Raw genomic sequence first — 13,400 nt, 5'->3', positions numbered from 1 at the left:
TTATTTAGGGAAAACTGAGAGTACAACACATTATAAGCATGAGAACAGAATAAAACTAGATAATTCATCTTGCTTTTTCTATGGAGTTAGAAACATTAGTGCTTTCCAATGATAAAAGATTAGAGTCTAAATTAAGGCTGCATTATAAGAGTGCTCAATTCTCCCCTCTATTATAAGAAATAAGACAAGAAGTTCTTTCATGCCTGAAGTAGAAGAGAGAACTAATGTTCAGCTCGGCTATAAACAGTGCTCAAAGGTATCCTCCCACTCTTACACACATACTAGGGGTATTTTTGTTCAATCGAAAAATTACAATATGATAGTTGAGATAGGTGTTTATATTAATGATTCTCAATGTATTAACCCTCCTGATAGTTTTATTTTCTATATTCTCCTCACACAAGAACTCTGTCCTTGGTCATGTGATTTGCTTTGGACAATGCGACATCATCAAATGTGACTCAAGCCAAAGCTTAAAATGTCCTTTCACACTGCAGCTTGCCCTCTTGGAACATTGTCATTGCCATATAAAGCCTTTTTGAGGAGTACAGACCACATGAAGATGAAGAACAAGCTACCCCACCTCTTCAGCTGAGCACAGCCCCCAGGCAACCTGTCTGCTTTATATATACATATGAGTAAGCTCAGGTGAGGCCAGAAATATATAACTGATACAAGAGACTATCCCTAATACCTCCTCCATTAAGCAGGAAGAGATAGGATGTAGTTATCAAAATTTTCTACTTTAAATATTGATATCTGGGAGGAAAGAAAAAGGTGGAGAGGTTACTAAGGAAGAATTGTGATTGAACTACCCTGGGCATCCAGTTGAAAGGCAGAGGGTTTAAAATAACATCACACTTGTGCCATTATTATTTTCCTTTGTATTGTTTCCGGTTACTACTAGTATATATTTGTTGATTGAATGCATAAATGGGTTAGGTAACTTCCTGCAATTTCTTATCTTTGAACAAGGTGACAGATAGGGATAGTGCTAACATATATCCCTTTTGTCCTTAGAATATTTCATTTTTCTATTAGAAGTGTATAATTTATCTAGAAGGAAGAGTATTGATGACAGTTATGTTGGTGGTAGAAATAGTCAAAAATAATAGGTACTATGTGTAATGCACTGTGATCAATCTCTTAACTCAATCACATCTCCTAACAGACGTATGAAGAAAGAAGAACTTTAAGAAATTTTTAAATTAATTTTTAATTTCTACTAAGAATTTTTTTATTGAAGCATAATTGACTTACAATACTATATTGGTTTTAGGTGTACCACATAGTGATTTAATATTTTTATGCATTATGAAATATTCACCACAAGTCTAGTTACCATCTGTCACCAAAGTTATTACAATACTATGGGCTATATTCCCTATGCTGTACATTACATGCCCATGACTTATTTTATATCTGGAAGTTTATACCTGTTAATCCCCTTCACCTGTTTCACCTATCCTCACACCCTCCTCCCCTATAGTGACCATGAGTTTGTTCACTGTTTCTATAAGTTTGTTTTTGTTTTGTTTGTTTATTTGTTTTGTTTTGAGATTCCAGATATAAGTGAAATCATACAGTGTTTGTCTTTCTTTGTCTAACTTTTTTCACTTAGCATAATACCTACTAGGTCCATCCATGTTGTCAAAAAATGGCAAAATTTCATTCTTTTTTTCATGGCTGAATAATATCCCATTGTGTGTGTGTGTGTGTGTGTGTGTGTGTGTGTGTGTGTGTGTGTGTGTGTCTTCTTTATCCATTCATCTATAAATGGACACTGAGGTTGCTTCCATATCTTGGCAATTGTAAATAGCCTCGATGAATACTGGGATGCATGTATGTTTCAGAATTAGAGTTTTCTTTTTCTTTAGATAAATACCTACAAGTAGAACTGCTGGATCATATGGTAGTTCTATTTTTAATTTTTGGAGGAACCTCCATAATGCTTTCCATAGTGACTGTACCAATTTACATTCCTATCAACAGTGCACAAAGATTACCATTTCCCCACATCCTTGCCAACACTTGCTATTTCTTATCTTGGTAATAGTCATCTGACAGATGTGAGATTTCTCATTCTGGTTTTGATTTGCATTTCCCTGATAATTAGTGATGTTGAGCATCTTTTCATGTACCTGTTGGCCATCTGTATGTCTTCTTTGGAAAAATATATATTCAGATCCTCTGCCAATTTTTTAATCAAATTTTTTGTTTTCTTAATATTGGGTTGTATGAGTTTTTAATAGATGTTGGATATTAACCTCTTATTGGACATACCATTTGCAAATATCTTCTCCCATTCAGTTGGTTACCTGTTTATTTTGTTGATGGTTCCTTTCACTGTGCAAAAGCTTTTAGTTTTATGTAGTCTCATGTGTTTATTTTTCCTTATGTTGCCCTTGTCTGAGAAGACAGATTAAAAAAAATATTGCTAAGACCAAAGTCAAAGCACTTACTGCTGATGTTTTCTTCTAGGAGTTTTATGATTTGTCTTACCTTAACTCTTGAACCTATTTTTAGTAAATTTGTGTATATTGTATAAGAAAGTGGCCTAGTTTCACTCTTCTGCATGCAGCTGTCATTTTCTCAACACCATTTATTGAACAGACTGTCCTTCCATGTTGTATATTCTTATCTTCTTTGTTGTAGATTAACTGACCATATAAGCATGAGTTAATTTCTGTGCTCTCTATTCTGTTCCACTGATCTATGTGTCTGTTTTTGTGCCAGTAACATATGGGTTTGATAATAACTTGGTTGTAGAGTTTGAAATCAAGAAGTGCAATGTCAGCTTTATTCCTTTTTCTCAAGATAGTTCTAGCTATTTGGAGTCTTTTGTCATTCCATACAAATTTTAGGATTATTTGCTCCAGTTCTGTGAAAAATACCATGGTATTTTGATAAGGATTGCACTGAATTTGTAGACTGCTTTGAGCAGTGTGGACATTTTAACAATATTAATTCTTCTAATCCATGAGCACAGCATATCTTTCCAGTTATTTGTGACATCTTCATTTCTTTCATCAGTGTCTTATAGTTCTGAATACAGCTCTTTAACCTCTTTAGTTAGATTTATTTCTAGATATTTTATTCTCTTTGATGCAATGGGATTGTTTTCTTAATTTCTCTCTCTGACTATCTGTTATTTGTATATAGAAATGCACCAGATTTCCATATATTGATTTTCTATCCTGTAAATTTACTGAATTCATTTATTAGTTCTAGCAGTTTTCTGGTAGAGTTTTTAGGGTTTTCTGCATGTAGTATCTGCAAGTAGTGACAGTTTGTCTACTACCCTTCATACTGGTTTTTTCAGAGGCAGATTCACTGCCTTTACAACATATATTTGCCTTTAACAGTGAGACTTTTTTCTTTCAAATATTTTCTTATTTTTAGCAATGGGCTTTTCTTTTTCTCTTAAAGAAGACCCTTTAACATTTCTTGTAAGACCAGTTTAGTGGAGATGAACTCCTTTAGTTTTTACTTGTCTGGGAAACTTTAATCTCTCCAATTCTGAATGATAACCTCACTAGGTAAAGTATTCTTGGTTGTAAATTTTTCCTTTCATCACTTTAAATATATATTCAACTCCTTTCTGCCTGCAAAGTTTCTAATGGAAAATCATCTGAAAACCTTATAGGGGCTCCCTTGTATGTGACTAGTTCTTCTCTTGCTGCCTTTAAAATTTTAACTTCTGCCATTTTAATTATTATGTGTTGTGGTGGATCTCTCTGGGTTCACTTTGAGACACTCTGTGCTTCCTGGACCTGGATATCTGTTTCCTTCATCAGGCTAAAGAAATTTTCGCCATTATTTCTGCAAATAAGTTTTCTGCTTTTTTCTTTCTCGTTTCTCCTTCTGGGAACACTTTCAGGTGAACATTACTATACTTGTTGTCCCAAAGGTCCCTTAAAGTATTTTCATTTAAAAATTCTCTTTCTTTTTCCTATTCTGTTGAGTGATTTCCACCATTGTCTTCCAGATTGCTGGTCCATTCTTCTGTATCATCTAATCTGCTACTGATTCCCTGTATTTTTCATTATCTATTGTATTCTTCAGCTTTGATCAAGTCTTCCTTGTATTTTTTTTTTTTTTTAATTTCTGTGTTCCTCCGTTCTTCTCCCAAGTTTGAGGAGCATTTTTATAATTATTTCTTGGAACCCTTTTTCAGGTGAATTAGTTATCTCTGTTTCATTAGGGTTTTTATCTGGAATTTTACACATTCTTTTTGGGGGAAACATATTCCTCTGTCTCCTCATTTTGTTTTGACTTTCTGTGTTTGTTTCTATGAATTAGGCAAAACAGGTACCTCTCCTGGTCTGAAAGGTATGGTCTTGTGCAGGAGCATCCCCTGTGAAGACAGTAAGTGTCAGGAGGCTTTGGCAGGCCAGCTGAGGATGGTGCAGGTATCAGCATTGGGCAATCTTGGGGTCCACCCTTGAAAGCTAGCTGGTACTGGGTTGGGTGGGGGCTGGGGTTGTCCCAGGACACTCTGTGCCAGGGTCACCTTGGTGAATGGCTAGATCTGTTGTAAAAGGGACTGTTAATATTCTTATTTTACAGAGAAACTAAAGGTTAGAGAGTTTGAATGAGATGTCCAATATCACACCAACAAGTGAATGAAGATGCCATGTTGCAAACCCAGGTCTTTTTAACTCCAGAGGCTAACAACTGTGCTAAAGTATTTCTACTATTTTTATATTCATCTGCATTACCGGCACAAGGCTTGTGTGAAGGCTGGATCTAGGTCCAAGCAGTTTTCCTTTTACCAAAATAGCAGCAGCAGAGATCTACCTAGACATTTTTCCACTTCTGGGAAGGTGCTATACAACACAAGAGGCCAGGAACCAACAAAAAGTGATGAGACTTATGAACACAAACATCTCCAAATTGAGGGAGAAGGTCAAACTAGAAAGCCCATTCCTCTTGTCTCTTGTGCAGTGCTTCTATGACCTACCTGGGATAGTAATGAAAGAGAAGATCTGTGAAAGTGTTTAAGGGGGAGAAGGAGCTTTTACCTACCAGTACAAGAGAATGTCAAATTTAGGGTCAGCATATAATTTGCTATCTAAGTCAGGTTAACTGAGAGGAAAAGGGACACTACTAATAAGCAGACTGGAATAACAGGTGTTAACTGTGACTATTTCAGGCATCCTGGTTTATACAGCAGCTAAAAATGGATTTGAGGTAGTTCTGGGATGCAGTATTATCTACTCCAGTAGTGATACCAATCATCTTGAGATAAATTGTATTTCCAAGTATTTGTATGAAGTACATACCTCAATTTTCTCTAAATAATTAAAGTATTGGAAGATTAGCATTCTGGTTATATTTGTATTATTGTCTGTTGTATAAGAAACTATTAATAATACTAGGAAAATCATATTATAAGTATAGAACATGTTTTACATTGCACAGAAAATTAAATAGATTTGCAAATTAATATATGATATTTAATTATGTCATACCAAACTTTTCCAAATTAAAATGTAAAACTGATTTTTCTACGGTGTTCCATTCTACACCTTTCATTATTGTCATCCCTTAGGAAATATATTATTTTTATTTAAAAATGCAGAATCAAAGGAGCACTAAAGAAAAATATCAGAATGCTATTTAATAATTATAGCTCTGAAAAGAGTACATATATGATTTGTTATGAGGAAAAATCATTTTCAAGCATTTTATAAGAACATAGATGCCTGGAGGACAGTTTTTCCCCAACATTACATTTTATCTAACAACTCATTCTGTTTTCTTAATGTCTCTTACCACACTCAAGCACTCAACTGTTCATTTTAGTGTCAGTTGGCAAACCCTTGTGTATTTCCAGATGAATCTAAATCCTGAAAGATTATAAACCTTTCTAAAAATTAATGACCCAGGCAAAAGTCTTCCTATCAACAAACCATTTCTCTTCATGAATCTTAATTAGCAGACGTTTTTAAGCTAAGATTTCCCAAGTTCCCTCTATGGATAAAGAATATCCTTTTATTCTTAGCAACTACATCGTAATAAATTTGTAACACTCCTAGGACTTAAATAAGGTAGGCTATATATATAAGTCTATGTTCTCAAATTTTAATGTGGGTAAGAATCACTTGGGAAGTTTGTTAAAAATGCATATCCCCAGTCTACAGCCTAAGATGTTCAGGTTCAGTAGGACTTGGCTAAGACACAGGAACTTGTATTTTTAATAAGCAACCAAGTCCTTCTGATAAATGTTGCTTTAGAGTGCCTATCGGATATAGTGCTTTTTAAGAGTTAGTCTGCAACATTTTATAGGAGGAAAGTAAATTAAATGTGTTCCCATTCAACTACTTAAAATCACATTATGTGTATGCAATTTAGTTTAAAGTTTTCAAAAACACAGCTAAGCAGAATCATCCTCATTATTTCCCAAAGAGGGAAATTAAAAAAAATAATACCAGAAATGAAAAATGGTGGCGAGGGTAATGGGAGGAGGAGGCAAAATCTCATTATCTTTAGAAAGGTTTACAAAAAAACAAAAAGAAGAAAAGTATCCACAATAGCTACTCAGTTACAATGAAAGTTGAAAACTTTATACACATACAAACACACATGGACATACACACACAAACACACACAAACACGTGTGAATAGATTCTTACAGGGACTGAAATTATCCTTTCTAGACAAATCAGAAAGAAACAAAAATGAAAATTTGTCATATAAAATAGGCTAAATAAAATTATAACCATTCATTTTTTTTCTGAGAATAATACACCTTTTTGAAGTACTGATTAGAAGAAATATTTCTTTCATATTGTTGATAATTGTTACATTCAAGATCTTTTTCAAAATAAAATGCAAACATTTTATTCTCATTTTGGTACATAATGACATATTTACTTATAAAATGAACATTTATTTCCCCTTATTTAAGCAGTTACTTAGATCAGTTTAGTGACTATTTTGTCTTATATCACTCCGTAAAGATGCACTTATTAAACTGTTCTAAAGGGAAAATAAATGAAAGTCGAATAGAAATGCTGGATTTTTTAAGCTAAACTTTCTTTTCTCTATACTAATATTTATTTTTAGTAGCGTCATAAGAATTATGCGTTTGTGAATAACAGAGGGCACCTGGAAACCTAGTTTAGCCATTCACGTAACAAATCACTAAAGGAATATTGAATATGCAGGCCTTAATGCGGTGGCTCTTTTTAGGGATTCAGGTAGTTTTCATCATCTGTGTTTGGTTGCCAAGTAGTTATGTTAGAAACTGCTGCTTTTGCTGTTCATATGCTATTTTCCATCTGTTGCTTGCTTAGAATTTTGTCATCTCATCTGTCAGGTGAGTCACACAGGAATTGGCTCACCTAGCCATGAAAGATACAAAGGCAGCCAGTGGGAAAGCAGTAGAAAGAACACAATTGGAAGTTCCAGCCCCAACCAATTTCATCTAGGTTAGGTGAAACACAAAGGCAGATCAAAGTTTTATCAGTCTTGAAATTACATAATTTGAGGTTTCCTTTAAGATAAAGTCACCTGGGCCTGGGAAGGGACCCATGAAAATGAGGGGCCAAACTTTGTTAGTTACATGGAGACTCATGATTCTCCATTATGATAAATGTAAAATGGAAGGCATAGTGTCTGCCAGACCTACATTGCCAGGTGTAATGTAAGGGGTCTAAATAACATGCAAAAGTGCATTGAGTGTCTTGCAAATACAAGTTGCATAGGAAATAGTAGCTCAGTATTAAGACTGACTGCCACTCGTACCCTGAACCCAGGCTCCTTGGAACGTGCCCACTCTTGCACAACCTTCCTGGGTTCTTGGTTGCTTACTCTCCATGGTCTCAACATTGCTTCACTGCCCTATCAGTTCTAGTTTAGTCCCTTTAGTAATCATTTATTAGGTGCCTACTCTGGTCAAGAAACTAATTTCCTGTCCTTCCCTTGAAGTTCAGTTCTGGCTCACTCATTGGTTCTGCCTTAGTACTAGCACATGCACCCATTGCAAAGCATGTATTACTTCCTGGTCCCACAGCTCTGTTCAAATCTGGCCTCCTAGTCCTTCTCCAGGCCAGACTCACCCACAGATCTACTCTATATAGAACCCCTGCCCTTACTGTAGCACTCCACCATTAATTCTTTTCTTGTGCCCTACACTCCTTGCCATTTAAGCCCTGAGATGACATTGCTTTCAACAAATTCAACTTAAAAAGGCTGAATGATAAAATCTTTATTATTTTATTCATAGGCTATTGCAATACCCTGTGTAAGGCTCCTACCCTAAGTAAGGCCTCTAATTGATCTATGCTTCTAACTTTTCCAGTCTTATAAAACCAAAAGGCCAGATAATATTTTATGCTTTATGGGCCATTTGTGCCTCTGCTGCAACTTTCATCTGTGCCACTGTAGTGCAATCACAAGAGCCATAAACAATACTCGAATGAATGATCATGGTTGTATCCCAATATAATCGTATTTACGGTCATTTAAATCTGAATTTTGTGTAATTTTCACATGTCATTAAATGTTCTTCAAACATTTTTTTCAACCATTTAAAAATGTAAAAATCATTCTTAGCTCTCCAGGTTGCCAACCTTTAGACTATCCTCTACACTGCTGCTAGGTTCATCTTCAGAAAATACTCCTTTTGTCGTTACTGGTAATTCTGGGTTTTTTAAATCTCCAGGCTCTCCCCCTTACCATTCACCCAGCATCAGCTAAAAGTACACCTTTTCCATGGACAGTTTTCCTGGCTTCTGTTCTGAATTACTCTTATTTCTCTTGCAGCATGTGCCCTACCTTTCTGACTATTGCAACTGTTTTTACACTTTATGGCCTTATCACACTTCCTGGATATGGGCTTAGCACCACTCCTTCATTCCTCACATTTTCCTCACTCCATCCCTCACCATAAGTCACAGTGTGCCTTTTGTAGATAGAGGTAGAACTCCTTAAATAGGGATAAAATTATATCCAGGGTGATCTGAGATGTTAACAATTGTTTACAGGATTTCCCAAGTGGTCCTCCTGGGTTTAAATTTTCTTCTGGGTGTAAACCATATGTATCATGTGACTTCCTTATTTAAAATCTTTCAGTAATCCCCCCACTATCATCAAATGAAATCCAAACTCCACAGTCAGAAATTCAAGTAGCTTTATAATAGCTCCTGACACATTTTTGGCTTTGCCTTTCAATCAATTTGATTAACTTAATTTACTTATGAGATCAAAATACACTTTTGCTTTCCCATATACATTCAGTGATGCATTCCTCCACTTAATCATTCACATAGTCAACAAGTACTGAATATTTATTATACTACAGACATTATTAAGGCAACTACAAAAATGCATATACCACAGTCTTTTCCCTCAAGGAGTTCACATAATAATGTGGACAGACCAAAAAAAAAAATATATATATATATATATGTGTGTATATATATACAGACTGACAATTTCTAAAATAGGAATTTCAGTTCCCAAGGTAGAGAGGTACGGAAAATATCCTGCAGGAGGTGACATGTGAGCTGTGAACTGAAAGAGGGGAAAATTTATAAGAGGTTGGAATAAGATATTTCAAGGCAGTGTAAATACACATGACATAGTTCAAAGAAGTAAGAGAGATGTGGGGAGAGTATAACACATGTGTGGTTAACATAGTGTTAAGGTTATGCACTCTGGAGCCAGACTGCTTGGGTTCAACACACAGTTTTGCCACTGACCAGCTGTGTGGCCTAAGGCAAGTCACTTTTTTTTCTTATCTGGAAAACGGGAATAATAACAATATTTTACCTCATATGGTTTTCATGAGGATTAAACAGATTGATACTTGGAATATAATAATAACAAAATAAACAGTGACCACCAATATTACTTCGATCATCATCATTTTGAGGTCTGCAGGTAATTCACTATGGCTACTGGATAGAGTATAAGATACATGATATCATGAACGGCCTTATAAACAGACTCTAACTTTTGGAATATATCATCTGCTGTGTTGGCTATGTATACCCTTAGTCAGATTGCAATCTCAAATAATATCAGAATCTCTGGGGAGTGAAAGCTAAGAATCAGTAAAACTTTCCAACTAACTGTATTGGGAAGCCAGGCCTGAGAACCTTTAACTGGATTAGTGAGCTTGACTGGATTGAGACTAACTGAAAGTGATCTTCCTCCAGGGAACTTATTGCAGCATTTACAAATAACTCTGGGGTGCCACATTTAATATCCAATAAGCTTTAAAAATACAAATTCCTAAGTTTTACCCCAGAGTTTTTGGTCTTATGGCTTTAGGTTAGGGGGCCAAGGAATCTTTATTTTTAAAAAGTATTCTAGGTTTTTCTGATGTAGGTGACACGCATATCAGACCTACTATAGCTTGTATGTCACTCAGCTGACACAAAGCATACAGTGCCTTGAATTATAATTATTACGTACAAGTACCTCTTCTACAAAAAAGCAACTCTCGGTGGGCCTGGCCACACATCCACATACATACTACAGCACTTTAAAGAGAAGATTTAAGAAGTATTTCTACGTTCAGTTTATGAGAGAAAAAAGGCAGCTCTCTGGTGACACTTTTCAAACTCTACATGTCCCAGTGGCTGTTATGTTGTCAGCAGAAATAAAATTATTCAGGCTATTTAGTGATAAACGAATGAGTGATACATAGCTTATTAATTGTTTCACAGATTGCCTCCAGTAGGGGATTGCCATTCTCAATTTCCACAATTCTCTGAGGGTCCTGACAGGGCTATCTGAAACAGTAGCACAGGACATGTTTCCTGGATAAACTTACTCTTTCTGACAAGATCTATATTTTCAATCAATAGAAGCCCTCATTCAAAAGGACTCTTCACACCAGGGCTAAGTAAATTCAAGTTCTATATTAGTACATAAGTTTATTGAGTGAATTCCAAGATTATGCTGAGGATCACATTTTAAAGTCTACTTTATTCCTAAAAAGTCAGGCTGAAATATAGAATGCTGATGCCTTTATGGTAAAAGTTCTCTGCATGGGTAGGACCCAACAAATGAACAGTAATCTTTGAGTTTCTCCTGTCAAAGGCTTTGAAAAGTTATAAATAGACAAATAAATACAAGCATAATAATAAAAAGCAGAAGCTATCACAGGCAATCTCTGTGCTCAAAATGATGTGTCAGTCTCATAGTTTTAGAATTGGGGACTGATATAAAGATCACTAACACTATTTCCTTACTGCTGCCTGAATTTCCACTTAAAAAAAGATGTCTGATGTGGGGCCCTCATTTTTGGTTTAATGGTAACTTTTAATGCTTCTTAAAGCAACACACACCATTTCTGGGGAAACATATTTTCCTTCCTAGTATGCAACTAAAATTTTATAACAATCCATCCACTTGGGCTTTTATCCTCTCCTCAGGCTTACTACTGGCTATACCTTTTAGCCTTCTGACACACATCCTAGCCCCAGTCACAGGTAGCTCAAGAGCAAATAAAGGTTACTGAGCTACTATCTACTCATTGATAGATGAGTTACTTACAGCATGTCTGCTTCTCACCTTTTGCTTCAAATCTTCTGGCTAATCAGAACCTTTTCGATATGATACTTGCTTTCAAATGTGAGTCTCTCTCTTTCTGGTCTCACTTGGATTTAACACTTTCATAGAGGATTTTCATTTAAACCTCTTAGTGATGCTGTGACTTAAACCTGAGCTAGTCCAATGTCCTAGATCATTTGTTAAGAAGAGAGGGATTAGCAGAAGAAAATATCTGATTTGTCTTCTGACAGTTTTCAAATGACTTAGAGAGAGTTGCCCTTACTTACCTTTAATGCTTCTCTTTTAATTCCTTTGAAATTTCAGTAATTTTTTCACTAGGCACATTTTCCACATAATTTCTATACCGGCTAATAAGCTCTGGGCACAGATGACTTATAAATCTAGATTAATAAATCCTCTTCAAAGCACTACCTGGACTTAAAATTCGACCTGACCCAATATCAGCGTTACTATCTTTATCACAAATCTGGTATTCCTAATTGCTCTGTTGGATTCACCCATTAACAGTCACATTTTCTCCAACTTAAATTGCTGGGATAACGATTCTCTGCTTCCAGGTACTTATTCTAGTAACTTCCTAACTGGTCTCCTTGCTTCCAATTTATTACCCTTCAATCTATTTTCAACACAGTAGTCACAGTGATTCTGTTAACATACAAGTCAAATCACAACATTTCTTTGCTCAAAGCTGTCCCATGGCTCCCGTCTCCCACTGAGTAAAAACCAAAGCCCTTATACTGGCCTTAGACAGGAGGTAGCTCTCCAGTTCCTCCCTAACCTCCCAGTCCCAGTGGCCCTGATGTCCCTTTGAGGCAGAAGGACATACTTCTACCTCAGGGCATTTATTTTTGCCATTCCTTCCACCAGGAAAAATCATCCCCAAGATACTCCTAGAGCTGCTTCCCTCACCACTTTCATGTCTTCACTCAAACATCACCTACATAGGTGAGGCCCTTAATGATCACCTTATAAAAAAACGCACAGTCTTCTGTCCCCACCACACTTCCTATTCCCTCTTCATTGCTTTGTGTCTCTCTATAACATTCATTTCCTAACTTATTATGCCTTATTTGTGTTTTTTTTTTTGTTTGTTTGTTTATTAGCTGTCTCTCTCCACTAGGAATAAGCTCTTTGAGAGCAGGGATTTTTGCCTGATTTTGTTCACAGTTTTATCTTCAGTACCTGCCAAAGAATAAATATTTCTCAAATGAAAAATGCCTTGTGTGCAAGTATTAGAGGTCTAATGACTTGACCTTTACAGTTTTTCTCCCATCAATCCCATCCATCACTGATGTCACAGCTCAGAACTGCATTTTACTGGAACTGTCTTCCTCACGATGTCTCCCACTAATCTAATACATCCTACATTCTGCTGGAAGAATAACCTTCAAATTCAATTAACTTCAATACCACTGTTTAACAAATAAAGTCACAACCACACAATGTGGCAATCAAGATTCCTCTAATTTGACCCCTAGAAGTGATACTCAAGCCATTTGTGCATATGTCTCACAAATTTTCTCTATGCCTTCGCACACATGCAGTTTTCTCCACCTGCAACAGCTCTCACTCCAGTCTCTCTTTATGAAACCCTATCTTTCCATCAAGTCACTACTCAGTTATTACATTCTTAGTGTTTTATTCTCCCAGCCAAAATAATTTTTTCCTTTCAACAGATTTGGCCATAGCAGAACTAAATCTGCTTGTCTAAGCTTTCCTGTAATTTATAAATCCATTATCCAGAGTGTCAAAGTAAATCCTCATTTTTAGGCAGTCATTATGTTTGTTTTATTGAATTATTTATATGTTCCATATTTGCATTCTTTTTGATTTTAACAAAACACATTTTATATCTTTATCAACTGTAT

At 35.8% G+C, this 13,400-nt stretch overlaps 1 protein-coding gene across 5 annotated transcripts in view; it reads right to left on the bottom strand.

The window, feature by feature from the left end:
• Nucleotides 1-13,400, bottom strand: part of EPHA6 (EPH receptor A6) — a 730,766-nt gene that overhangs the window by 531,842 nt on the left and 185,524 nt on the right. The gene's annotated exons all lie outside the window — the stretch shown is intronic.

This window comes from Camelus ferus, chromosome 1 (genome assembly GCF_009834535.1).
Source record: "Camelus ferus isolate YT-003-E chromosome 1, BCGSAC_Cfer_1.0, whole genome shotgun sequence".
Classification (NCBI taxonomy): Eukaryota; Metazoa; Chordata; class Mammalia; order Artiodactyla; family Camelidae; genus Camelus; species Camelus ferus.
Note: the sequence above shows the minus strand (reverse complement) of the source record. Positions and strands in the feature narration are given on the sequence as shown.